Source organism: Chiloscyllium plagiosum, chromosome 26 (genome assembly GCF_004010195.1).
Source record: "Chiloscyllium plagiosum isolate BGI_BamShark_2017 chromosome 26, ASM401019v2, whole genome shotgun sequence".
NCBI classification, from domain to species: Eukaryota; Metazoa; Chordata; class Chondrichthyes; order Orectolobiformes; family Hemiscylliidae; genus Chiloscyllium; species Chiloscyllium plagiosum.
The window spans coordinates 2,702,706-2,715,101 of NC_057735.1; the positions used below are offsets into that span (position 1 = coordinate 2,702,706).

Below are 12,396 nucleotides of genomic sequence, written 5' to 3' on the forward strand. Positions count from 1 at the left end.
TCTATTTATCCTATCCATGCCCCTCATAATTTTGTAAACCTCTATGAGGACACCCCTCAGCCTCCGACGCTCCAGGGAAAACAGCCTCAGCCTGTTCAGCCTCTCCCTGTAGCTCAGATCCTCCAACCCTGGCAACATCCTTGTAAATCTTTTCTGAACCCTTTCAAGTTTCACAACATCTTCCCGATAGGAAGGAGACCAGAATTGCACGCAATATTCCAATAGTTGGTGGCACTCTTGCTCTGGAAACAAAAAGTCACAGGCACAAGATCCACCTTGTGTCCCCAACCCAAACACAAAGTCCAGTCAACACTCCAAGTCAGTATCCAAGGGTGTGCTGCATGATTGAATGCACTGCCTTTCAGATGAGATGTAAAACTCACCATCGTGAGAGAGATCCCATGGTCCCTATTTCAAAAGCTAGAGAGTAATTTTACTCCTTATCCGGGAATAGGTTTAGCTCAGTTGTCTATGTGGTTGGTTTGCAAAGCAGAGTGATACGAACTGTGTGCATTCAATTCCCTCAGTAACTGAGGCTACGATGAAGGACTCTTCTCAACCTCTCCCTTGCCTGAGGTATTATGGCCCTCAGGTTAAACCACCACCAGTTGTCTCTCTCTAATGAGTCAGCAGCCCAATGATCTAGTAAGACTGTGGCAACTGACCCCTTGCCTGACCAAAGTTTATCTACTAACCACCAGCACCAAATATACAACTTGGTCACTACCACTACTATCATTTGTGCAAGTACGCTGCGCATAAACTAGCTGTTGTGTTCCCTAATTACAAAAATAACCCTTTGGCCATACAACTCTATGGGACAGCCAAGGTCATAAAAGGTTAGATTCCGTACAGTGTGGAAACAGGCCCTTCGGCCCAACCAGACCACACCGACCCTCCGCAGAGTAACCCACCCAGACCCATTTCCCTTTGACTAATGCATCTAACACAATGGGCAATTTAGCATGGCCAATTCACCTGACTTGCACGTCTTTGGACTGTGGGAAGAAGCCAAAGCACCCAGAGGAAACCAACGCAGGCACGGGAGAATGTGCAAACTCCACACAGTTACCTGAGGCTAGAATCGAACCTGGCACCCTGGTGCTGTGAGGCAGCAGTTCTAACCACTGAGCCACCATGCTCTAAAAATGTACTTTTAAATAACACCCCAAAACATGTTGGAATCCTGACAGGACTATCCAATGGTAAAAGGGATTAATTTTCCAATTTCTAAGTACTTCAAACATGTTAGAATCTGAGAATTAAGAAAGCAAAGTGGTTGGCCAGAGCAATAACTGCTTACAGCACTTAGGAGCAGCATATGGGGCACAGAAGCTAACAAGGCACATCTAAATGTTCCAGAAGAGAGGCAATCACTGTCATCCCAAGTAAGATCAATTTCCTGGAAATAAATCCAAACATCACTTCCAGAAAAGTTTTTGCATCATTTAAGGGGACTCAAGAAATTGTTCAGCCAAAGGGGCTTGCTGGGTCATGGATCAGGTACACATAACCCTTTGGTGCAAACTTTCCCCAATCTCCAAAATATTTCACACCAATGGCAGGTATACGCAGGATGGCAATAATTTACAGATTCTACAGCCACAGCTGGTTTGCATAAATTGGCACAGAGTGCCAGTAACCACACTAGCATGAGGCAACAGTCTTAAATCAGTTCAAAGTCAAAGTCTAAACATTTTACATCAATCCAGTCTGCCTGAATGTTTTAAAATGTTGGTCAGCGAATTTCTCTTCAAAAAGGCATACTACAGGAACTGAAGTCGTTACGCTTTAGAATTAGAGATTGTGTAAGTTACACACACACACACACACACACACACACACACACACACACGCTGATGAACAATCTCAATACACAGGTAGCCAGAGAATACTCAGCCAGTAACTGGTTTAGGACCCCAGAGAAAGGTATAACATGCTCAAGTGCAATGATGATAATGCTGTATAAATTAACACCTGCAAATTAGACTCAATATTCAGGGCTGGTTAGAGAACCAGTTTAGGATTTTGAGAAAGATGAGAACAACTTGCATTTATACTTATACAATCCTTTTCACAATCTCAGGACATCATGTGCTTTCATTGTAATCATCAATTTGCACATGGTAATTTCACAAACAGATCATGATAACAGACTGAACAATGACAGTCAAGAGATAAACTAGCCAGGGCAACGGGAAGATATTGCTGCTTCCCTTCAAACGGTATCCTAGGAATCTTTACATTCTCCCTTGAAAGCAGATGGTGACTTGGTTTGTCTCATCTGAAAGATAGCATGCTCGACAATGCCTCTCTGCACCACACTAAGGAAGTCAGATTATGCATTTCAGATGCTGGGCAAAAAGAGCTCCCCAATGTACCAAAGCTGACATCTAACTTAGAAGTCAAGATATAAATTATAGGCACCACTGTCTGAGAGCACCTGCTACCAAGACACACAGAACAAAGGATAGCAATATGCAAAAGACTTCCAAATGAATACCATGATTGAACTTTGCATGGAAGAACAGTGCGCAATAACCATCACTCGCGACAATCATTAGGGGTCAGCCATTTAAGACAGGGATGAATCATAGAAGCCGTAAAGTGTCGGAGCAGGCTATTCAGCCCATTGGATGAACACAGACACTCCAAAGAGAATCCAACCCTGAACCCCACCACTCCCACTGAACCCCCACCAGCCCCCGTCACCACCCTGCCCCTGTAACACTGCATTTCCCATAGCTAATTCACCCAGCCTGCAAAGTATAGGGGAATTTAGCATGACCAGTCCACCTAACCTGCATATCTTTGGACTGCAGGAGGAAACCAGAGGAAACCCAAGCAGACACCAGGAGAATGTGCAAACTCCACACAGACAGTCGTCCCAGGAGAATTGAATCCAGGTCTCTGGCTCTGTCAGGCATCAGTGCTGACCACTGAGCACCGTGCCAACAAGACAATAGCTTTAACAGCATCGACCATTTTCATTGCTCCAAAACCTTCCAAGTTTTACCTTAAACACCCATCTTCTCTATTCTCGGGAATGAGAAAGCAAATTCCATTTTTCCTCTGACCAGTTCCTCACTATATATACACACATTTACTCAAATAGCAAACCAGTCATCATAACTGTTTGCAGTGGCTGAGAGAAGCAGCTGGGACTCAAAATAGGTGACATTAACTACACTGGAGCTGAGCAACATAGCTTCAATAAAAACATGTTTAAATAATGTTGTTGTTGCTGTCATTTTGTTAAACATGGAAATAAAACATCATCCAGCTCAGGAGGGTGGGGAGTGTGTGTGGAATGTACAATTTTAAAAATGATTGTACATTCCAAACAGCAGTCAGTGCAGAAATAAATCACAGAAACATGCAACATAGCTGGTTATTACAGGTATCACTGTTCCCCAAGAACCTCCCTCCCAGCCTATTTCATTTCATATTAATATATTCATCTATTCCTTTTTATCTCATGGATTTGCCTATATTTCCTTAAATACATCTATGTTATTCGTCAGAACTGCTCCACATGGTAGCAAGTTCCATACTTACACAAGCTCTGGGTAAAGATGTTTTCCCGGAATTTTCTACCGGATTAATTTGTGACTCTCAAATTTATAGTTCCTAGTTTCCAGTTGCCACATCAGACCTTCAATATCTTTGCTGTATGTTGAATCATCCTTACTGAATTACCAAGCGTCACACAAAGATCTTCAAAAGGAAGTGGGGACTGTTGATGTGTGAAGAGCATCACACAGTCAAGAGGAAAGCAAAGGCACTGTATTTTCATCAAGATACCAACACCTTCATGGGGAGGCAGTGGCCTAATAGTAATATCACTGCATGAGTAATCCAGGATCCCAGACTAATGTTCTGAGGGTGTGGGTTTGATTTGATGGCAGTTGGTAAAATTTGAACTTAACAGATATTCAGAATTAAAATGTGGTCTCACGGTGACTGCGTAACCATTACCAGTGTCGTAAAACCCCACCTGATTCACTCACTAAGGAAGGGAATCTGCTTTTCTTAGCTAGTTAGGTCAATATATGACTCCAAGTCAGAGCAATGGGGTTGACTCTTAACTATCCTCTGAAATAGCCTTCCAAGCTATTTAGCTCAAGGGAAGTAAGGGATAGGTAATAAATGTTGGCACAGCCAGCAATGCCTACAACCTGAGTGGTTACGAAATGGGCTAGCAAGACACAAGAGGACAAGGCTTGCAGGTAGATTGACCCTGTTTCACAAATGCATTGCAAATGAGATCAATTGCTTTTAATTTTAAATAAAACAAGTTTAAGGTGCAATTCATACACAGCAAGACTCCATTAACAGCAATCACAAAAACACCAAGCTCATCCATCATGATGGAGTCAGTTGAAGAAACATTACCGAGCGCTCTCCCAATTTTGATCAGAACAAACATCCAAATGAACTTGTTCAGTCAGCTCACTTCAGCTAAGTCCTGTCACTGCCAGTCCTTCTGACTGTGCACTGCTCCATTCACCTCTAACCATGCTCTGCTGCGTTATTACATATGAATTAGAAGCAAAACAAGTCAGTCTTTCAGCCCCTCGAACATGCTCATTGAATAAGGTAATGACCGATCCGACCGTGGACTCAAATCCACATTTCCACCTATCACCAAGAACCTTCCAACTCCTTCGTTAACATGAATCTACCTGCAAGGCAAAAGTGAGGACTGCAGGTGCTGGAGATTAGAGTCAAAATTAGAGTGGTGCTGGCAAAGCACAACAAATCAGGCAGCATCCGAGGAGCAGGAAAAAGCGACGTTTCAGGAAGGTCCTGATGAAGGGCTCCTGCCTGAAATATTGATTTTCCTGCTCCTCGGATGCTGCCTGACCTTCTGTGCTTTTCCAGCACCACTCTAATCCTGACTCTAATCTCCAGCATCTGCCTTAGAAAGCATCTGATTTCATGAAGATTTTTTGCAAAGAGAGCTCCAAAGACACTCTAGCCTCAAAAGAAAATCACCTAATTTAAATAATCGCTCTCTGATTTTTAAGCAGAGATCTCTAGTTCTAGAGTCTCCAATGAGTGGAAATATACTCTCCATTCCTACCCTGTCAAGACTCCTCAGGATTGCATATGTTTAAAACAAGTCACATCGAGACTCTTTGAGACTCTAACAGATATAGGTATAGCCTATCTAACCTTTCTTTGTAAGAAACTCATCCATTCTGAGTAATAGTTTAATTATGCTGCTCCAACAGTGCAGCACGCCCCTAAAGCTGAACAAGACTGAAGATTTGGGATATTAAATAAAAACCAAAAGAACTGCAGATGCTGTAAATCAGAAACAAAAACAGAAATTGCTGGAAAAGTTCAGAAGGACACTAAAGAAGGGTCACTTGACCTGAAACATCAACTGATTTCTCTCCAAAGATGCTGTCAGACTTGCTTAGCATTTCCAATAATTTCTGTTTTTGTTGTTGAGGATTCAGGATTGCGTTTGCAGTTGAAAACCATATCTTGCTGATGTGGGTGAGTACAACCACTGAAGCAGAAGTACCTCCATCCTTTTGCATCTGCCTTTAAACTTGACTGCTCCTGATTCAAAGCTGAAATCTACGCGATTAACTGGTGTGAAAGCTGCATGCCTTTGTCAAAACACCCAAATCTCCCTGTGACCAAACATGTTTGGCTGTATTCTAGGTGATTTGATCAAATCCTCCAACCGCCACCAGCCCCATTCCTCTGCCACTGGTCACCCACACATTCTTCATATCTATAATAACACCATCGGAAATCAAAGACATCATTAATTAGCCAATCAAATAATTATTGCTCCTCTTCTTTACCTTTTTTAAAAAATGGGATGTGGGCAAGACCAGTATTTCTTGCAGGGCCATTTTGGAGGGTAATTGTAAGCCAGCCACACCACTTAAATCCAGATTCAAAGGTGAGCCACACTGCTAAAAAAAAAAGCAAAAAACCCCTCCTTATGGGACAACAGCAAAACAGATGGGCCTCTATGACAATTCATGGTCACTATTTACTGAAGCTCACTTTCAATTCCAGATTTTAATGGGATTTTAATTCCACCATCTGTCAGAGTGGGATTTGAACCCAGGTTGCCTGAATATCAGAGGAAATAAATTACTGATAATACTCAGGTCTGGCAGCATCTGTGGAGAGAAAGCAGAGTTAACATTTTGGATCCAGTGACCCTCTTCAAAGTTAATTTTGGCTAGTTAATTTTGATATAAATGTTGAAGATGGGGTGGGGAGGAGTAAATGATAGGTGGAGATGGAGCCCAGAGAGAGAAACAATTGGAAAGACAAAGGAGTGGGTAAAGGTCAGCCTAGGAGAATAGATAGATGCTAATGGGGACTATGTGTAGCTGACAATGGATTGTTGTTGTAGCAGCCCATGTGAGGACTGGGGTAAGGACACACGAGGTGGTGCTCAAGGCCTGAAATTATTGAACTTGATATTGTATCCTGAAGGTCGCAGGGTCCCCAAGTGGAAAATGAGATGCTGTTCTTCCAACTTGTGCTGAACTTTACTGGAGCACTGCAGCAAGCCTGAGACAGAGATGCTGATCAGGGAACAGGGTGGTGCAACGAAGTGGCAAGCAACTGGAAGCTCAGGGATAAGTTTTTTGGACAGAACATCGGTATTCTGCAAAATGATCACCCAGTCTGCATCCCCAATGTACAGCAAACCATATTGTGAGCAAATACTGTAGACTAGCTTGAGGGAAGTTCAAGCCAAATTGCTGCTTCACCTGAAATGTGTCTGGGGCCTTGGAAAGCCAGGAAGAGGAAGCAAATGGATAGATGATTGAATGGGAAGGTGCTGTGGGAGGTGTTGGGAGTGGAGGAATGGACCTAGGTGTCCTGGAGGGAATGGTCCTTGCAGAAGGCTGACAAGGGAGAGAGGGGGAATGTGTGCCTGACAGTGGCACAAATGACAGCTAATGATCTTTGGATATGGATACTGGTGGGGTGGTGAGTGAGAACAGGGGTACCCTCTCACTATTGTGGGAGGGAAGAAAAGGGATGAGAGTTGAAGTTTGGGAGACGGGTTGGTCATGACTAGGGCCCTACCTACATGATGAACCCAGAATATCTGGATTAATGTCCGCTGACATTATCACGAAACAAACAAATCCCAGTTGTGGACACCTGGCCTCAAGGTGGAGCCCATTGCAAGCTCGTCTGCTCTAACTGCTATTTTCTTCCTCTGTTTCTGTGCTTTAGATGACTATACTGCTACACTTTTAACTACACTTTCTTTATTTTTCTAAGTTATACCTAAGATTTTGGACCTAGGCACCTTTGCACTCAAGATAGCACAGGAAATGGCGGCTTTGTACACTTTTCACTGTACTGCTGTATCCTTGTACTTGAATCCTTGACAATAGAACCTAATTCTAATGAATTTGCTGGGTGGGAAGGATCTTGAACTTTGCATGACAATCACAAAAGTAAAATGTTATAATCCAGTGGATATCTGAACTAGTCCCATCAGCTCCAATTTCACATCTGCTTGCTCTGAAAAGCTGCTCAGCAAATGCATTCAAAATTAGTCCCAACGACTACTCACAAAATCTTTGATTAGTAGTGTTTCTGACAGCTTATAAACTGGCAATTTCTACCACCTAGAACAAGGACAGCAGATACATGGGAACACCACCAAGTGCAAGCTCCCCTCTAAGTTACCCATCAACCCGACACCACACCATACCACTGCTCTTTCACTGCGGCTGGGTCAGCATAGAACCATACAGCATTGAAACAGACCCTTTGTCCATTCAGTCCACGCTGACATAATCCCAAACTAAACTAGTCCCACCTGTCTGTACTTTGCCCATATCCCTCCAAACATTTATTACTCATGTACTTAACTAAATGTATCTTAAATGTTGTAACTGTACCCACGTGCACATCTTGGAACTTCTTCCCTAACTGCACCGAGATATGATCTGCAGTACATTGCTTGAAAAGACAACAGAAGCAATTGAAAAATAGTTTTGAAAAGGGAACTGGATAAATACTACAAACACTTGCAGAGCCATGGAGAAAGCTCAGGGGAGTGGGACTAAATGGATACAATATACCAAAGGGTTTCCATTGGACTGTTCTCTTTCCACACTAAGTGGATTGCTCAAGGAAGCAGCTTCATAATGATGGGTTCATCACAATCTGCAAAAAGACCATTAGGGGTTGGCAACAAATGCTGGCCTTATCAGCAACCCTCACATCCCATCAGCAAATTGAAGTAGAGATGTGTCATTAAGAGATACATGAAAAAAATCCCAAAAGGTCATGACAGGAAAAAGTCTTCACTTCAGCATGTATCAGGGAAAAGTAAACAGGTAGACTTAACAGTGGATGAGAATAAAAGGATATACAGATATTTATGCTAGAAAGGTGAGAGATAATTGATACATTAATCAAACATAGAAGAATAAACCAGAGATTACACCTGATGTTAAAAGTTAGGGAAGAAATAGCAGTGGCACCATCTCACACATAAAAAATTAATTAGAAAAGGGAATTGTGCCAAAGTGAATAACTAATGCAATTTTAATGGAAAAAAATTAGAGAGGGGTAGATTCAAGAAACTACAAACCAATTAGCCTAATGGTCACAGGAAATTTAATGCAGTCATTACACAAGCAAAAAAAAGAAAAGCGCCTAGAACCTGAAGGGGATAGCATGGAACTCTCATGTTATAGTCACAGTGCTGAAAACGGATCCAGTGGGAACAGCATTCTCACTGGGAGGGTCATTGCCGACTCCACTGTATCTGATCATTAATGTGCCTTTAAACCGGGCCCCACACAAACTGCATTAAGAAACTTTGCTCATCCTGCAATATAGGAAAAGTAGGCCATTCAGCCCCTCGACACTGCTCCACCATTCAATGGGATCATGGTTGAGCAGTAACCTAACTCCATCCACCTGCCTCAGGCACAAATCCCTAAATACTCTTGCTTAATAAACATTTGTCTATCTCCAATTTAAACTTAATTGAATTAGCATTGACTGCTGATTGAAGAAGTGTTCCAAACTTCCACTAATCTTTGCACGTACAAGTGCTTTCTAACACATCTCCTGAATCGCCTAGCCCTAATTCTTAGATTATGCTCCTGTTTCTACAATCTTCAACCAGTGGAAATAGTTTATCTTTACCTGCCCTGCCATCCTAAAGACCTCAATTAGACCACCCCTTAACACTTTAAATTCTAGAGAATAAAGGCTAATTTATATAATGTCTCCTCATAACTTAAACACCGAAGCTCAGTATCCTCCTTGAAAGTCTACATTGAACTCCATCCAGGGCTAAAACATCCTTCCTAAGGAATGGTGTCCAGACCTGTTCTCAGTAATCTAACTTGGGTTTACGAATATGGGGAACACAGAATGCTAATCAGGTGAAGGCCTGAAGTTATAGCATTAATCAGGAGCTGTGAGCAAAGGAGGAAATTGCAAAGAACTGCATTCCTTATTCAACAGATAAAATTACCCACCACAAACCTCAGTCGCTAAACATGTTTAACTGTATCACACAAACTTCCCCTCCCCTCCCACTGTAAGGGGCTTGTCACACTCACCCTCAGTCAGCTGTAACATCCCTAGCTTCCAGAGCAATATTTATCTCAATGTGACATAAGGACAAATGATCTGGTCATTATCAGGCTACTGTTTGTAGGAGCTTGCTACGGGCAAATTGATGGTTGTAATTCCTGCAGTACAATGTGACCACACTTAGAAGTATTTAATTGGTTAGAAAGCACTTTGGGGCTTCCCATGATTATACAGGGCACTGTATAAATGCAGCTTCCTTTTCTCCTTCTTTTGCAATGCATCACACCTGCACCGACAGAAAGCAAATGAACCCTCTATTGCTCAAACAAATCTCACCCATCTTCCCTTGCCCCCAACTCAAATTCAATCTTTTAAAAACCAAAGATTGAGATTTTTCAGGCTGTTTCAAGCAGTGAAGAACAAACTCCAATGCCTAAGTATTCTGGGGCAAGCCAGAAAAATCAGCAGCACTATACATGCTCCCACTGCTACATTTGAAAGATATCAAAGACAGATAGGACACCAACACAAAGATTTCAGCTTTTACAAATGCCTCCCGCACACCAAAACTGGAACATTTTTGACAAGGGAGCAAATATTAGCTGCTACCTTATGTGGTGCTACAGGCAAGACATTGTTCATTCATGTTGCCTGCTGTGGATTTATTCTGCAGGAGGAGCCCAATCCATGAGTTCTCCTAAACAGTGAGAAACGGGATTTAGTTACTGGGTAGGGTAGGACACTGAGTTGCGCTTCATGAACGGTGACAACTTCAAAGAAAAGATTTACAATCCATTTGGCTTCTAACTCAAAGAGTCACTGCACTCAATATTAGCTGTACGTTATCCACAGATACTGTCAGACCTGCTGAGTTTCTCCAGCAATTTCTGTTTTTGCTGCAACTCCACACTTGCTTCCTTATCAAAACTGACCAGTAAACCCAGTAGGAATTAATCCATAAGCAACAGGTGGCATGACATAGAAATGAGTCAGTATTTGAGACACATAGCAGTTAACTTAGATTAACAACACAGACTGTAACAACCAACCACTGTGTGACATTTTAAAAGTGCCTGCTCTCACTGCCAGCTCAACTCACTCAGCTAGCATCAAACCCTTGGAGCACTGTATTGTCAGAGGGAAGACAGAAATAGAGGCAGCACGAAGGGGCAATAGACAGGGGTCCATTTCTCTGCCACTTTCATCTAAAAGTAATATCTCCAAGCCTTTCAAAAATACTGCAAACACCAAGAAAATGACCTTTGAGAGTTAAGTGGGAAGCTGCAGGGTTTCGGGGGGAGATCCAGAGGTTCTAGCAGAGAAAATAAACAAATCACTACCAATGAGAAACAAAGCGTGGAGTAAGCAGTAGGCAGGGATTTACAGTTAATGCCTCATGTTAATACTGCCCTTCAGGAATACAGTGGAAATGTCAGCTGCATTATGGTCTCATGTCATTGGAGTGAGACTGGGTTTGAGATGACAGCTAGTAACGTTGATGGGAGTCTAAAGACAATGGAATGGAGGGCAAACAGGGTCTTAATTTAGCACCTCACCTGAAAGATGAGACCAGATGCAGTGGAGCGCACACTCGTACTAAAGTATGAGTTTCAGACTGGATCACATGTCCAAGATTCAAGTGAAATTTGAAACCACAACCTGACTCAGGTGATAGCGCACTTCCACTCAGCCTCAGTAGATCGAGGGGCCACGACTCATGAGAGAACCCAAGTTATAAGCAGCTGCTTGCCAGTGATTAGATTTTGGATACTTTGCTATTTAACCAAGTGTGACAAAAAGAGACCGCGTCACCTCTTTATTAATCACACAACATTGCTCGTTCATTGTCCATTCACCAATAAAACGCAGCAACAGATAACACATTCAGGTAAATATTAAGATAAAAATCTGTGCAAAACAGTCTCACGAGCCTGACACTCATAGACAAGGATACCCACACTGTTTTTGTGATTTATGGTGAAATGTGAGCCCTTTGATTAGATTCAAGCCTGTAATTCTTCATGTAACACACTATGCCTTTGCTACGTTCACATCAAACTCACTAGCCTATAGTTCAGAAGGAAACATCTATTTATCAAGATTCCAGAAGCGTTTTACTGTTCTTCCTCAAAATATCAGCAAAGCAAATTTCTCAGATTTCTCATTCAGAAGGTGCACTATAATTCAATACACCTTCAGTCATTATGACAGATGCCAAAGCCTGCAAGTGAAATCTGGGGCACTAGGATGAATGCCAAATATCACTTTTTTCCCCAAACTGTTTGGAACCCTGCAGTCTGAAAAATGGGAGCTGCCAGGAACATTTACAAGAATGGTAAAAGCAGCAGCTCCCTGGTGCTATGCCTGGAATCCAAGAGCAGAGTTATTCAGTCAAATGATTAAAGTAAACAATGAGACCTTTCAAAAGGATCATTGACCTAAGATATAATATGATACAAAGTGAAAGAATGTCCCAATGATAGGACTGCTATTGTTGCAGCAAAGTAACAGATCCCACTTGGGACATTACCAGCTTCATATTCATATCTTGCTCAGTGTTTCAACGGCAAACGTGGTGCCATTGTTTAAGAAGGGCGGTAAAGACAAGCCAGGGAACTATAGACCAATGAGCCTGACATCGGTGGTGGGCATGTTGTTGGAGGGAATCCCGAGGGACAGGATGAACATGTATTTGGAAAGGCAAGGACTGATTAGGGATAGTCAACATGGCTTGGTGCGTGGGAAATCATGTCTCACAAACTTGATTGAGTTTTTTGAAGAAGTAACAAAGAAGATTGATGAGGGCAGAGCAGTAGATGTGATCTATATGGA

The 12,396-nt window shown here is 42.3% G+C and overlaps 1 protein-coding gene across 4 annotated transcripts in view; it reads right to left on the reverse strand.

The window, feature by feature from the left end:
* magi3a (membrane associated guanylate kinase, WW and PDZ domain containing 3a) overlaps positions 1-12,396 on the reverse strand; it is a 133,817-nt gene that overhangs the window by 71,940 nt on the left and 49,481 nt on the right. The window lies entirely within an intron of this gene.